The sequence below is a fragment of the Pseudophryne corroboree genome, chromosome 4, assembly GCF_028390025.1.
Source record: "Pseudophryne corroboree isolate aPseCor3 chromosome 4, aPseCor3.hap2, whole genome shotgun sequence".
NCBI classification, from domain to species: Eukaryota; Metazoa; Chordata; class Amphibia; order Anura; family Myobatrachidae; genus Pseudophryne; species Pseudophryne corroboree.
This window is the reverse complement of record NC_086447.1, coordinates 840,521,777-840,533,032: the sequence shown is the minus strand read 5'-3', so window position 1 is coordinate 840,533,032 and position 11,256 is coordinate 840,521,777. Positions and strand designations below refer to the sequence as shown.

Below are 11,256 nucleotides of genomic sequence, written 5' to 3'. Positions count from 1 at the left end.
CTGTACTACTATATACTGGTGGTCACCAAAATGCTGCACTGTACTACTATATACTGCTCACAACAATGCAGCGCAGATATGGATACTAGAAGTGACACAGAGCTGCAAGATACAGCAATGGACTACTGTAGTGTACTACTATATACTGGTGGTCACCAAAATGCTGCACTGTACTACTATATACTGCTCACAACAATGCAGCACAGATATGGATACTAGAAGTGACACAGAGCTGCAAGATACAGCAATGGACTACTGTACTGTACTACGATATACTGGTGGTCACCAAAATGCTGCACTGTACTACTATATACTGCTCACAACAATGCAGCACAGATATGGATACTAGAAGTTACACAGAGCTGCAAGATACAGCAATGGACTACTGTACTGTACTACTATATACTGGTGGTCACCAAAATGCTGCACTGTGCTACTATATACTGCTCACAACAATGCAACACAGATATGGATACTAGAAGTGACACAGAGCTGCAAGATACAGCAATGGCCTACTGTACTACTATATACTGGTGGTCATCAAAATGCTGCACTGTACTACTATATACTGCTCACAACAATGCAGCACAGATATGGATACTAGAAGTGACACAGAGCTGCGAGATACAGCAATGGCCTACTGTACTGTACTACTATATACTGGTGGTCACCAAAATGCTGCACTGTACTACTATATACTGCTCACAACAATGCAGCACAGATATGGATACTAGAAGTGACACAGAGCTGCAAGATACAGCAATGGCCTACTTTACTACTATATACTGGTGGTCACCAAAATGCTGCACTGTGCTACTATATACTGCTCACAACAATGCAGCACAGATATGGATACTAGAAGTGACACAGAGCTGCAAGATACAGCAATGACCTACTGCAGAGGTTCCCATACTGTGTGCCGTGGCTCCCTGGGGTGCCTCGGGACACTTGCTGGGGTGCCCTGGGTTGGTGGTCCAGGACCAATTCAAATTATTCATGGTCAATATAATAGGCAAAACCAGTGCTGTTGGCTGCCAGTCATAAAATATGTGGCCAAACAGAAGCAAATCTTGTCCCTCACCACACAACTGACCCTAAGGATGACATATAAATGCGATCTACTTAATGTAATATTTCTTTCTAAATTTCTCAATAAGACATTTTTGGCCTAGGGGTGCCGTGAAAACAATTCTGATATTCTAGGGAGCCGTGAGTCAAAAAAGTTTGGAAACCACTGGCCTACTGTACTGTACTACTATATACTGGTGGTCACCACAATGCTGCACTGTACTACTATATACTGCTCACAACAATGCAGCACAGATATGGATACTAGAAGTGACACAGAGCTGTAAGATACAGCAATGGCCTACTGTACTGTACTACTATATACTGGTGGTCACCAAAATGCTGCACTGTACTACTATATACTGCTCACAACAATGCAGCACAGATATGGATACTAGAAGTGACACAGAGCTGCAAGATACAGCAATGGCCTACTGTACTGTACTCCTATATACTGGTGGTCACCAAAATGCTGCACTGTACTACTATATACTGGTCACACAACAATGCAGCAGATATTGAGCACTGATCAGGATACTAGAACTGAGTCTGACATGGAGCTGCAAGATACAGCAATGGCCTACTGTACTGTACTACTATAATATACTGGTGGTCACCACAATGCAGCACACTGAGCACAGATATTGAGCTTTTCAGGCAGAAAACGTAGCTACGTCCTCTCCGCTCAATCTACAATGCACGAGTGAAAATGGCAGCAACGTGCGGTTCTTTATATGGATTTCGAATCTCGCGAGAATCCGACAGCGGGATGATGACGTACGGCCTCGTTTGGGTTAACCGAGCAAGGCGGGAAGATCCGAGGCTGCCTCGGACCCGTGTAAAACATGTGAAGTTCGGGGGGGTTCGGATCTTGATGAACCGAACCCGCTCATCTCTAGCCATAACATTGAAACCACTAACAGGTGAAGTGAATAACATTGATTATCAGAGTACAATGGCATCTGTCATGGAATGTGATATACTAGGCAGCAAGTGAATACCGAGTTCATATGGGGTAATTCAGAGTTGATCGCAGCAGCAAATTTGTTAGCAGTTGGGCAAAACCATGTGCACTGCAGATGTGGCAGATATAACATGTGCAGAGAGAGTTAGATTTGGGTGGGTTATTTTGTTTCTGTGCAGGGTAAATACTGGCTGCTTTATTTTTACACTGCAATTTAGATTTCAGTTTGAACACACCCCACCCAAATCTAACTCTCTCTGCACATTATTATTATTAATATTATTATTATTACATTTTATTTATAGGGCGCCACAAGTGTTTTGCAGCACTATACAAAGGGAGACAAAACTTAGCATAACAGTAAATAAATAACAAAAATGTAGTGGGCGGGAGGGAGTATGAAGGGAGAGGAGGTTGGAGATGTAGGGAGCAGTGGAATTAGAGATGGCCTTGTATGTGAAGGTGAGGAGTTTGAAGAGGATTCTGTAGGGGAATGGGAGCCAGTGTAGATTTTGTCGAAGGGGAGTGGCAGAAGTGGAGCGGCGGAGTTGAGGACAGATTGGAGGGGAGCGAGGTGGGAGCAAGTGAGGCCAGTGAGGAGAACATTGCAGTAGTCGAGTCGTGAGATGACCAGTGAGTGGATAATAAGTTTAGTTGCACTCTGGGATAGAAATGGCCTGATGCGAGCAATGTTGCGTAGCTGGAACCGACAAGATTGCTAGTAAGGAATTAGATTACGGATGCCGCACAGGACTAAGTGATTTTAATTTCTAGAATTTTTTCAAGAGGTTTCCAAGATAACCGACCAACCAGAAAGTAGTTCTGGAATTTATCACCATCTACCAATAAGAGAATTTCTATAAGTAGAATTTAACGGTGATTGTCGATGGTGCTCCCATAGGTCCAATACGTATGTGGTAAGAAAAAGAAAAACAGGAAAAAGTGACTTTTGTTGGGAGCACTCCCACTTGGAAACAGATATGATTTGAGTAATGATTTGAGTAATGAACAATAATGTAAAAAAATGAGTTAATTAAAACGTAACCTTTAATTATGTTATAATAAAATATAGGTACACCAAAAGAAATTGAAATATTGTATAACTAAGAAGTGGCTATACAATGTAGGCCACCTGGTAAAGCTAAACTGCGAAAATATTGATGAATATAAAAGGCATTATTTAGCAGGCCCAAGAGGCACAAATATATAAAGTTAGTACTATAACCAATATAATGCCACTCCACTTCTCAAGTTTGTCTCTTCTCTTTCTCTTTTTCTTCACCAAGCTGAAAGATCTCTATCTATTTCCAGTCTTTGTCCCACACTGTTTATTATGGTACAGTAGGAGATAATTGGAAAGCTTCCAGATCTTTTTTTCAGCTTTATTTGCATTGTACAAAATGTTAAAACAGATTTATGCTTTGAAGTTCATAATATGACTGTCACAATAATCTCTTTTTCCCTTCAATGGTCAAATAGGGAGATCCAGGTAATAATAGAGACGGTTTCTCTCTGGATCATATATAAACATTGTGGCATGTCATCAGCATAACAGAGTTTTATACCTGCCTTACCCATTATAGAAACCCACGTTCAATGGTGCTGCACAGCACACAATGAAAAATACAGGCATTTCCTGCTGGCCAAAAAATCATTGACCACATGATTTAAACCTACGTATACCTACATATTTGGGTTACATTTTGGTGCAATGATGGTCAAACATACATTGTCTCTCTAGTTAGAGACTAATTGGTCATTTCGGTAATAAGGTGCTTACCAATAATTCTCTACTAGCTATACATTAGCGGTAGAATTTGCCTCATCAATGTTAATCTACTACCATACCACACCGCACATGCCCAATCTCGTCTGATCTTGGAAGCAATACGGTGTTGGGCCTGGTCAGTACTTAGGTGCAGGACCACTAAGGAATACCAGGTGTTGTAGGTTTCTTGACGGCATTATATTGGTTATAGTACTAACTTTATATATTTGTGCATCTTGGGCCTGCTAAATAATGCCTTTTATATTCATCAATATTTTCACAGTTTAGCTTTACCAGGTGGCCTACATTGTATAGCCACTTCTTAGTTATACAATATTTCAATTTCTTTTGGTGTACCTATATTTTATTATAACATAATTAAAGGTTACGTTTTAATTAACTCATTTTTTTACATTATTGTTCATTACTCAAATCATATCTGTTTCCAAGTGGGAGTGCTCCCAACAAAGGTCACTTTTTCCTGTTTTTCTTTTTCTTACCACATACGTATTGGACCTATGGGAGCACCATCGACAATCACCGTTAAATTCTACTTATAGAAATTCTCTTATTGGTAGATGGTGATAAATTCCAGAACTGCTTTCTGGTTGGTCGGTTATCTTGGAAACCTCTTGAAAAAATTCTAGAAATTAAAATCACTTAGTCCTGTGCGGCATCCTTAATCTAATTCCTTACTACCTATTGTTTTGACTAGAAATAGTTTTCTTAGGAATACCGGCACGGATAAGTGGTCGTTACACATATACGTATCTTTTTGAGTAACCATAATCCTTTGTACACCAACGGGCATAGTCCCATATACATGTAAGATGAGCTTCAATTTAAAGCAGGAATTATCCTACAAACACAGAAATAGAGAGAACTTAGATGATATCTTTCCTAGCAATATAGTGGATACAGAACCCCATACTAACTGGGAAACAGACTTTGTACAACTTAAACAGATACTGCATAAACAAATAAGGACCAACTGGGATCTCACCACGCTAGAGAACTATCTTAAGAATAAGATAGTACCACGAGGCCTTAGGCTACGAGTCTTCCCCACTTTCAACTTAATAAGTGAAAATCTCAAAACTGAATGGGATAACAGTCTTCTCAAGTGCTCTATGGAACTCATGGGCATTTTGATCAAACATAACCATCTTGTACTTGAAGGCTGCGAACGCGATCTGGAAGAATTGAGTAAAAAACTAGAACCCTGGGAGAAGGATACACAGTTTCAACGTTGCTTTGAGAAAAATAAACAAGACCTTTTGACATATGAACAAACAATCATTGATAGAAAAAGGAATACATTTGCCAGAGACAAAAAGGATTTTGCTTCAGGCAAAATATTTAAATGGAATAAACCCTCTTGGCAACAACGACCCCCCAGAAACCGTGAACAATATTCATCATCAGATGTAGAAACATCTGGAACAGAGGAACTTCCCGAATACACCTTTAATGCATCCCTAACTACCAATCCTAGAGGGGAAGGTGACAGCTCGACTCAGTATCATCATCAACATTTTTTAGGGGATCCCCCCAGGGGAAGGGGATCAAGGCACCCAACAAACGAAAGACAAGGAGGGGGCGGAAGAGGAGGAAGAGGACAACAACAACAACAATGGGATCAACTACCACCCAGGAGACAGCCACCACGGAATACACGCAGAAGACAGCCACCACGGAATACACGCAGAAGATAATCCCAGAATCCCCTAATCCACCTGATACCTCTTCACAACTCAAAATCATCAATCTCTCAGCACACACTCTAGATCACGATCAAACTCAAGTTTTGAGCAAAGGTCTTTCATATTCCCCAACTGAGAAATTCAACAGATTCAAATGGGAAAAGGATTTGAGACTTTTCAGCAGAAAGCTACTGCTTACCAAGTTTCACAATAAAATTTTTTTTTAACTGAAACTGGATGTACACAACTCAATCAGACTGAAGTAAGTGACAATATGACTGCACCAGACCTATCAGGATCTGAATTAGAAGCTCTGGAAGCCCTAGAGGCATTAGAATCAGAATCAACATCAACCACAGATCCTCAATGGGAGGTCAGCACAAGATTCATCTGTAAGAAAAAATCTTCATTTTTCCCGTCGGAACAGACAAGCCCAGAGATACAGATATTTACCAATCTAGTATCCAAAGAATTCGATCACATACATCTTCGGAAAACTAGAAGATTGCACAATTCCAATCTGACTAGGAATGACCTGAATGCCCTAAGAGAGATTGAATCCTGGCAGGATGTCATTATCAAGCCATCAGACAAGGGGGGCAATGTGGTGATATGGCCCCAAGAGCAATACATACAGGAAGCATATCGACAGTTGGAAGACCAGACATGTTATCAGAGGATACTACTCAATCCTATGGAAAACTACAAGACACTTTATGATAGGATCCTTACTAATGCGCATGAGGAAGGGACTATAACATCTTCAGAATATCAGTATCTTCAGACGACACATCCCAGAATCCCTACATTTTACATGCTGCCCAAGATCCACAAGAACATGAGTCAACCACCGGGTAGACCAATAGTATCAGGGATTGGATCACTTACTGAAAAAGCAAGTATCTTGGTCGATCTCCATCTGCGACACCATGTATTGGGCCTCCCCTCTTTTGTTCAAGATACCACGGACGTTCTTCGTAAGATCCATGATGTCAAACTGGAGACAAATCAATTTCTAGTCTCTCTGGATGTTGAGGCATTATATACTTCAATTGACCATGATAAAGGCCTGGAAGCTGTCAACTATTTCATGAACATGGAAGGAATGGAGAAATTCCATATATTTCTTGCTGACTTACTCCAATTCATACTCAGTCACAACCTTTTCACTTTCAATAACAGATTCTATTTACAAACCAGGGGCACAGCTATGGGGGCAGCGTGTGCCCCGACGTATGCCAATATTTTTCTGGGATGGTGGGAACGCGAATTTGTGTTCAGTGACAGTAACGATGTCTTCATGACTAACATCATCATGTGGGTAAGGTACATCGATGATATTTTGATGATATGGGAAGGAGATGTACAGATGCTACTCCTGTTCATTGAACATTTAAACAACAATCTCAACATTCGCCTTACTCACTTCATCAGTCAAGACGAACTCCCATTTCTGGATGTACTTATCTTTAAAGATAAAAATGACATGCTTTCAACAAAGTTATATAGGAAGGAGACGTCATCTAACACACTTCTACATCAAACCAGCTCCCACTTCCCTCCCACAATAGAAAACATACCCAAAGGAGAATATTTACGTTTAAGAAGGAACTGTTCCAATGACCATGATTTTGCAGAACAAAGCAAAGACCTCTCTAACAGACTTCGCGAGAGAGGCTACAGCAACACATCTATCAAGAAAGCAAGTAGAAACATCCAGACTATTCAGAGAGAACACTTAATTTTTGACAAGAAACAAAAGAAACAAGATGACAATACCATCAGATTTGTTGGGGGATTCTGTCAAGAGTGGTACCATGTCAAACAAGCTATCCAAAAACATTGGGGAATTCTTCACCTGGACCCCATTTTATCTGAAAAACTTGGACCACAAGTATCCATGAGTTGGCGGAGATCAAGAAACTTGAAAGATAGATTGGTGTCTAGCCATTTCCAACCATCTCGAGTGAAACCACAGACCACTACCGGCACACATCCATGCGGTCACTGTAAAGCATGTCATTACATCCTCAAGACTGACCATATTCAGGACCGCTATGGCAAAGACATCAAATTCAAGCATTTCATTAACTGTTCCACCGAAGGTGTGGTTTACTGCATAGTGTGCGGTTGCGGACTAAGATATGTGGGCATGACGACTAGAGCCCTCAAGCAAAGGATCCTGGAACACGTTGGATCTATTCGGAATGCCACCAGAGATCTACAAAAAATGAAGCAAATCACCTCTGTAGCACGACACTTCATCTCCAACCATGCAGGTCGGTGGGATGAACTTAAAGTCTGTGGACTAGAAAAAGTGAAACTGGGCTTACGAGGGGGAGACTTGACCAATACCCTCCTACGGAAGGAACGTGAATGGACCGTTAAATTAGACTCACTCCATCCACATGGACTTAATGAAACCATGAATTTTGGAGCATTCCTTCCAATTTGATTAATTTACAGTCTACAGTATAACTGTATAGTTACAATTATTGGTATATAAGTTTTATTCTTACCACTTCAAAATTACAGTTCTGGGACCTATTAACATCTCAAACAGCTGTCTTATACAGCATAACAGCACCCTAATTAATTCTACAATATATTTACCGCAGCACTGCCACCCATTAATAATCACAATGACAGCTGCCACATATAGAATATCAGCATCGTTATTTAATTTAATTTTCGCTCACAGCATATACACATTTTTTGACACAACAATACACTTTCCACAGAACTTCCTCTCACCATTTCATCAACCTCACCAAATATCCTTTTCACCACTCTCTCTTTTCATCTTTCAATCCTCTATTATTTCCCCCCCCCCCTATTAAATGAGTTTATGCCTCCCACAACTCTATACAACTTCGTATTGCACCAATCTCATTTACACATTCCCACATGATAAGTCCCACTCTATAAATTACTTTTTCTTATTGCCAGTAATGATACAATCTTTATATACTTTATAGACATTTATTCTTAGACTTATTCAGATATCACTATTTCGTAAGATCGGGCTTGTAATAACCACCCCGTTTTAATACATTCCACAAACTCTCTGCAGGACATCTAATCTGTATTAATTACCATCAAGCTCAACCTATTTTGAAACGGTGTCAGAATCAACCAAATTAGCAACCAATCAGGCACAGCAGCGATAGATTTAAGATAGGTTCTGATACCACATGTTCACGCTACCCGTGAACAAGCAAACAGTGAAACGTACGTTGGGAACGTGGACCTGGTCACGATGAGCGCGCTCACGTGACCGGAGACCGGCAGGAGAGGAGATCAGGCAAGCCGCACAAACGCCTGAAGTTCGGCGGCCAGCGGCGCACCACGAGCGGCTAAGTATTCTCCTTATCCCACTCGCAATTCTGTCTCCCGCTATCTATATATGCACACGTATAATTTTTGTGCATCGGTCTCTTTGGCAATGCCATGCCAATTATCACATAGCATTATTTACCGCTCATGCTTTTTAGGTGTATGTATTAACTGATGGTGATAACTAACACCTGTGTGCCTTCATACATTTGATATCACACAATCAGGAGCAAACTGCCATTTCAGGACTTTGGCCAACAAAAATTATTGTCCTGGTCCCACTCCTGATTTCTCAGCACCTATCTTTATGCAGGTTTCATACGAGTAAAAAGCTATTGTGCATATCATAAGCTAATACATTGTAAATGATACCTAGCATATGCTCCTCTGTGGGTTTCTTTTCCTATGTGACTTTTTGGGTTTATTTTGGCTTCTTCTGTTTGTTTTTCTGGAACATCTCAGACAGAGATACTACAAATACATTGTGGATACATGCAAAATACTTATTGGTGTAACAATTTTGTTTCAAAGACAGTACTTGTATCCTGTCAGGCACTATTGCATTAGTTAGCCTTTATGTGGATAATTGAAACTGTGACATATCTCATCCACTTCTCAAGTCTGTCTCTTCTCTTTCTCTTTTTCTTCACCAAGCTGAAAGATCTCTATCTATTTCCAGTCTTTGTCCCACACTGTTTATTATGGTACAGTAGGAGATAATTGGAAAGCTTCCAGATCTTTTTTTCAGCTTTATTTGCATTGTACAAAATGTTAAAACAGATTTATGCTTTGAAGTTCATAATATGACTGTCACAATAATCTCTTTTTCCCTTCAATGGTCAAATAGGGAGATCCAGGTAATAATAGAGACGGTTTCTCTCTGGATCATATATAAACATTGTGGCATGTCATCAGCATAACAGAGTTTTATACCTGCCTTACCCATTATAGAAACCCACGTTCAATGGTGCTGCACAGCACACAATGAAAAATACAGGCATTTCCTGCTGGCCAAAAAATCATTGACCACATGATTTAAACCTACGTATACCTACATATTTGGGTTACATTTTGGTGCAATGATGGTCAAACATACATTGTCTCTCTAGTTAGAGACTAATTGGTCATTTCGGTAATAAGGTGCTTACCAATAATTCTCTACTAGCTATACATTAGCGGTAGAATTTGCCTCATCAATGTTAATCTACTACCATACCACACCGCACATGCCCAATCTCGTCTGATCTTGGAAGCAATACGGTGTTGGGCCTGGTCAGTACTTAGGTGGAGGACCACTAAGGAATACCAGGTGTTGTAGGTTTCTTGACGGCATTATATTGGTTATAGTACTAACTTTATATATTTGGGCCTGCTAAATAATGCCTTTTATATTCATCAATATTTTCACAGTTTAGCTTTACCAGGTGGCCTACATTGTATAGCCACTTCTTAGTTATACAATATTTCAATTTCTTTTGGTGTACCTATATTTTATTATAACATAATTAAAGGTTACGTTTTAATTAACTCATTTTTTTACATTATTGTTCATTACTCAAATCATATCTGTTTCCAAGTGGGAGTGCTCCCAACAAAGGTCACTTTTTCCTGTTTTTCTTTTTCTTACCACATACGTATTGGACCTATGGGAGCACCATCGACAATCACCGTTAAATTCTACTTATAGAAATTCTCTTATTGGTAGATGGTGATAAATTCCAGAACTACTTTCTGGTTGGTCGGTTATCTTGGAAACCTCTTGAAAAAATTCTAGAAATTAAAATCACTTAGTCCTGTGCGGCATCCTTAATCTAATTCCTTACCACTTCACAGCTCAGCAAGCTGGCTGGCTACTAAGTGACAGAGCAGCGGGACAAACAGACAGCAGTTTGTAGAACATCTAATAACGTGCATACGCATGGTGCAATTTTGGCTATGGCCGATTTTGACTAGAAATAGCTCATTGTAGATTGTACACATTCTAGTCAAACTTAAGCTGCCTGCACAGTCTATTTTTTCCTGCGATACCGACAATGCGGGAGCGTGCATGGGCATTGCAAGCTGTTTACACACAGAGCGATATGTACTATGTTTTCAACCTATATGAACTATATAGTCCATATCGGTAGTTCATATCGCTCCGTGTGTATGCCCCTTTAGAAACACTGCCACACAGCCTTGAACAAAGTCGCACTGGGGTGCAGTGCTCAGAACAGTACAAACAAATTATACAACAATATATTATTTATTTATTTTAACTGGAAACTCAGCTCACACTGTGTGGAGCCAGACCACTTTTATGTATGCGTACTGGGGTACTACAGCATACCGGGGTGCAGTGCACAGGACACATACAACTATTTTTTTATTGCTTAAACTTTTTTTAAAAATAGTAACTTTTTTGCTGACAAATATGG

The 11,256-nt window shown here is 40.0% G+C and overlaps 2 pseudogenes; both read left to right on the top strand.

The window, feature by feature from the left end:
- The first annotated feature begins 3,866 nt into the window (after positions 1–3,866).
- On the top strand, positions 3,867–3,985 carry LOC134912673 (5S ribosomal RNA; annotated as a pseudogene).
- Positions 3,986–10,041: 6,056 nt separating this feature from the next.
- On the top strand, positions 10,042–10,160 carry LOC134913873 (5S ribosomal RNA; annotated as a pseudogene).
- The last annotated feature ends 1,096 nt before the right edge of the window (positions 10,161–11,256 follow it).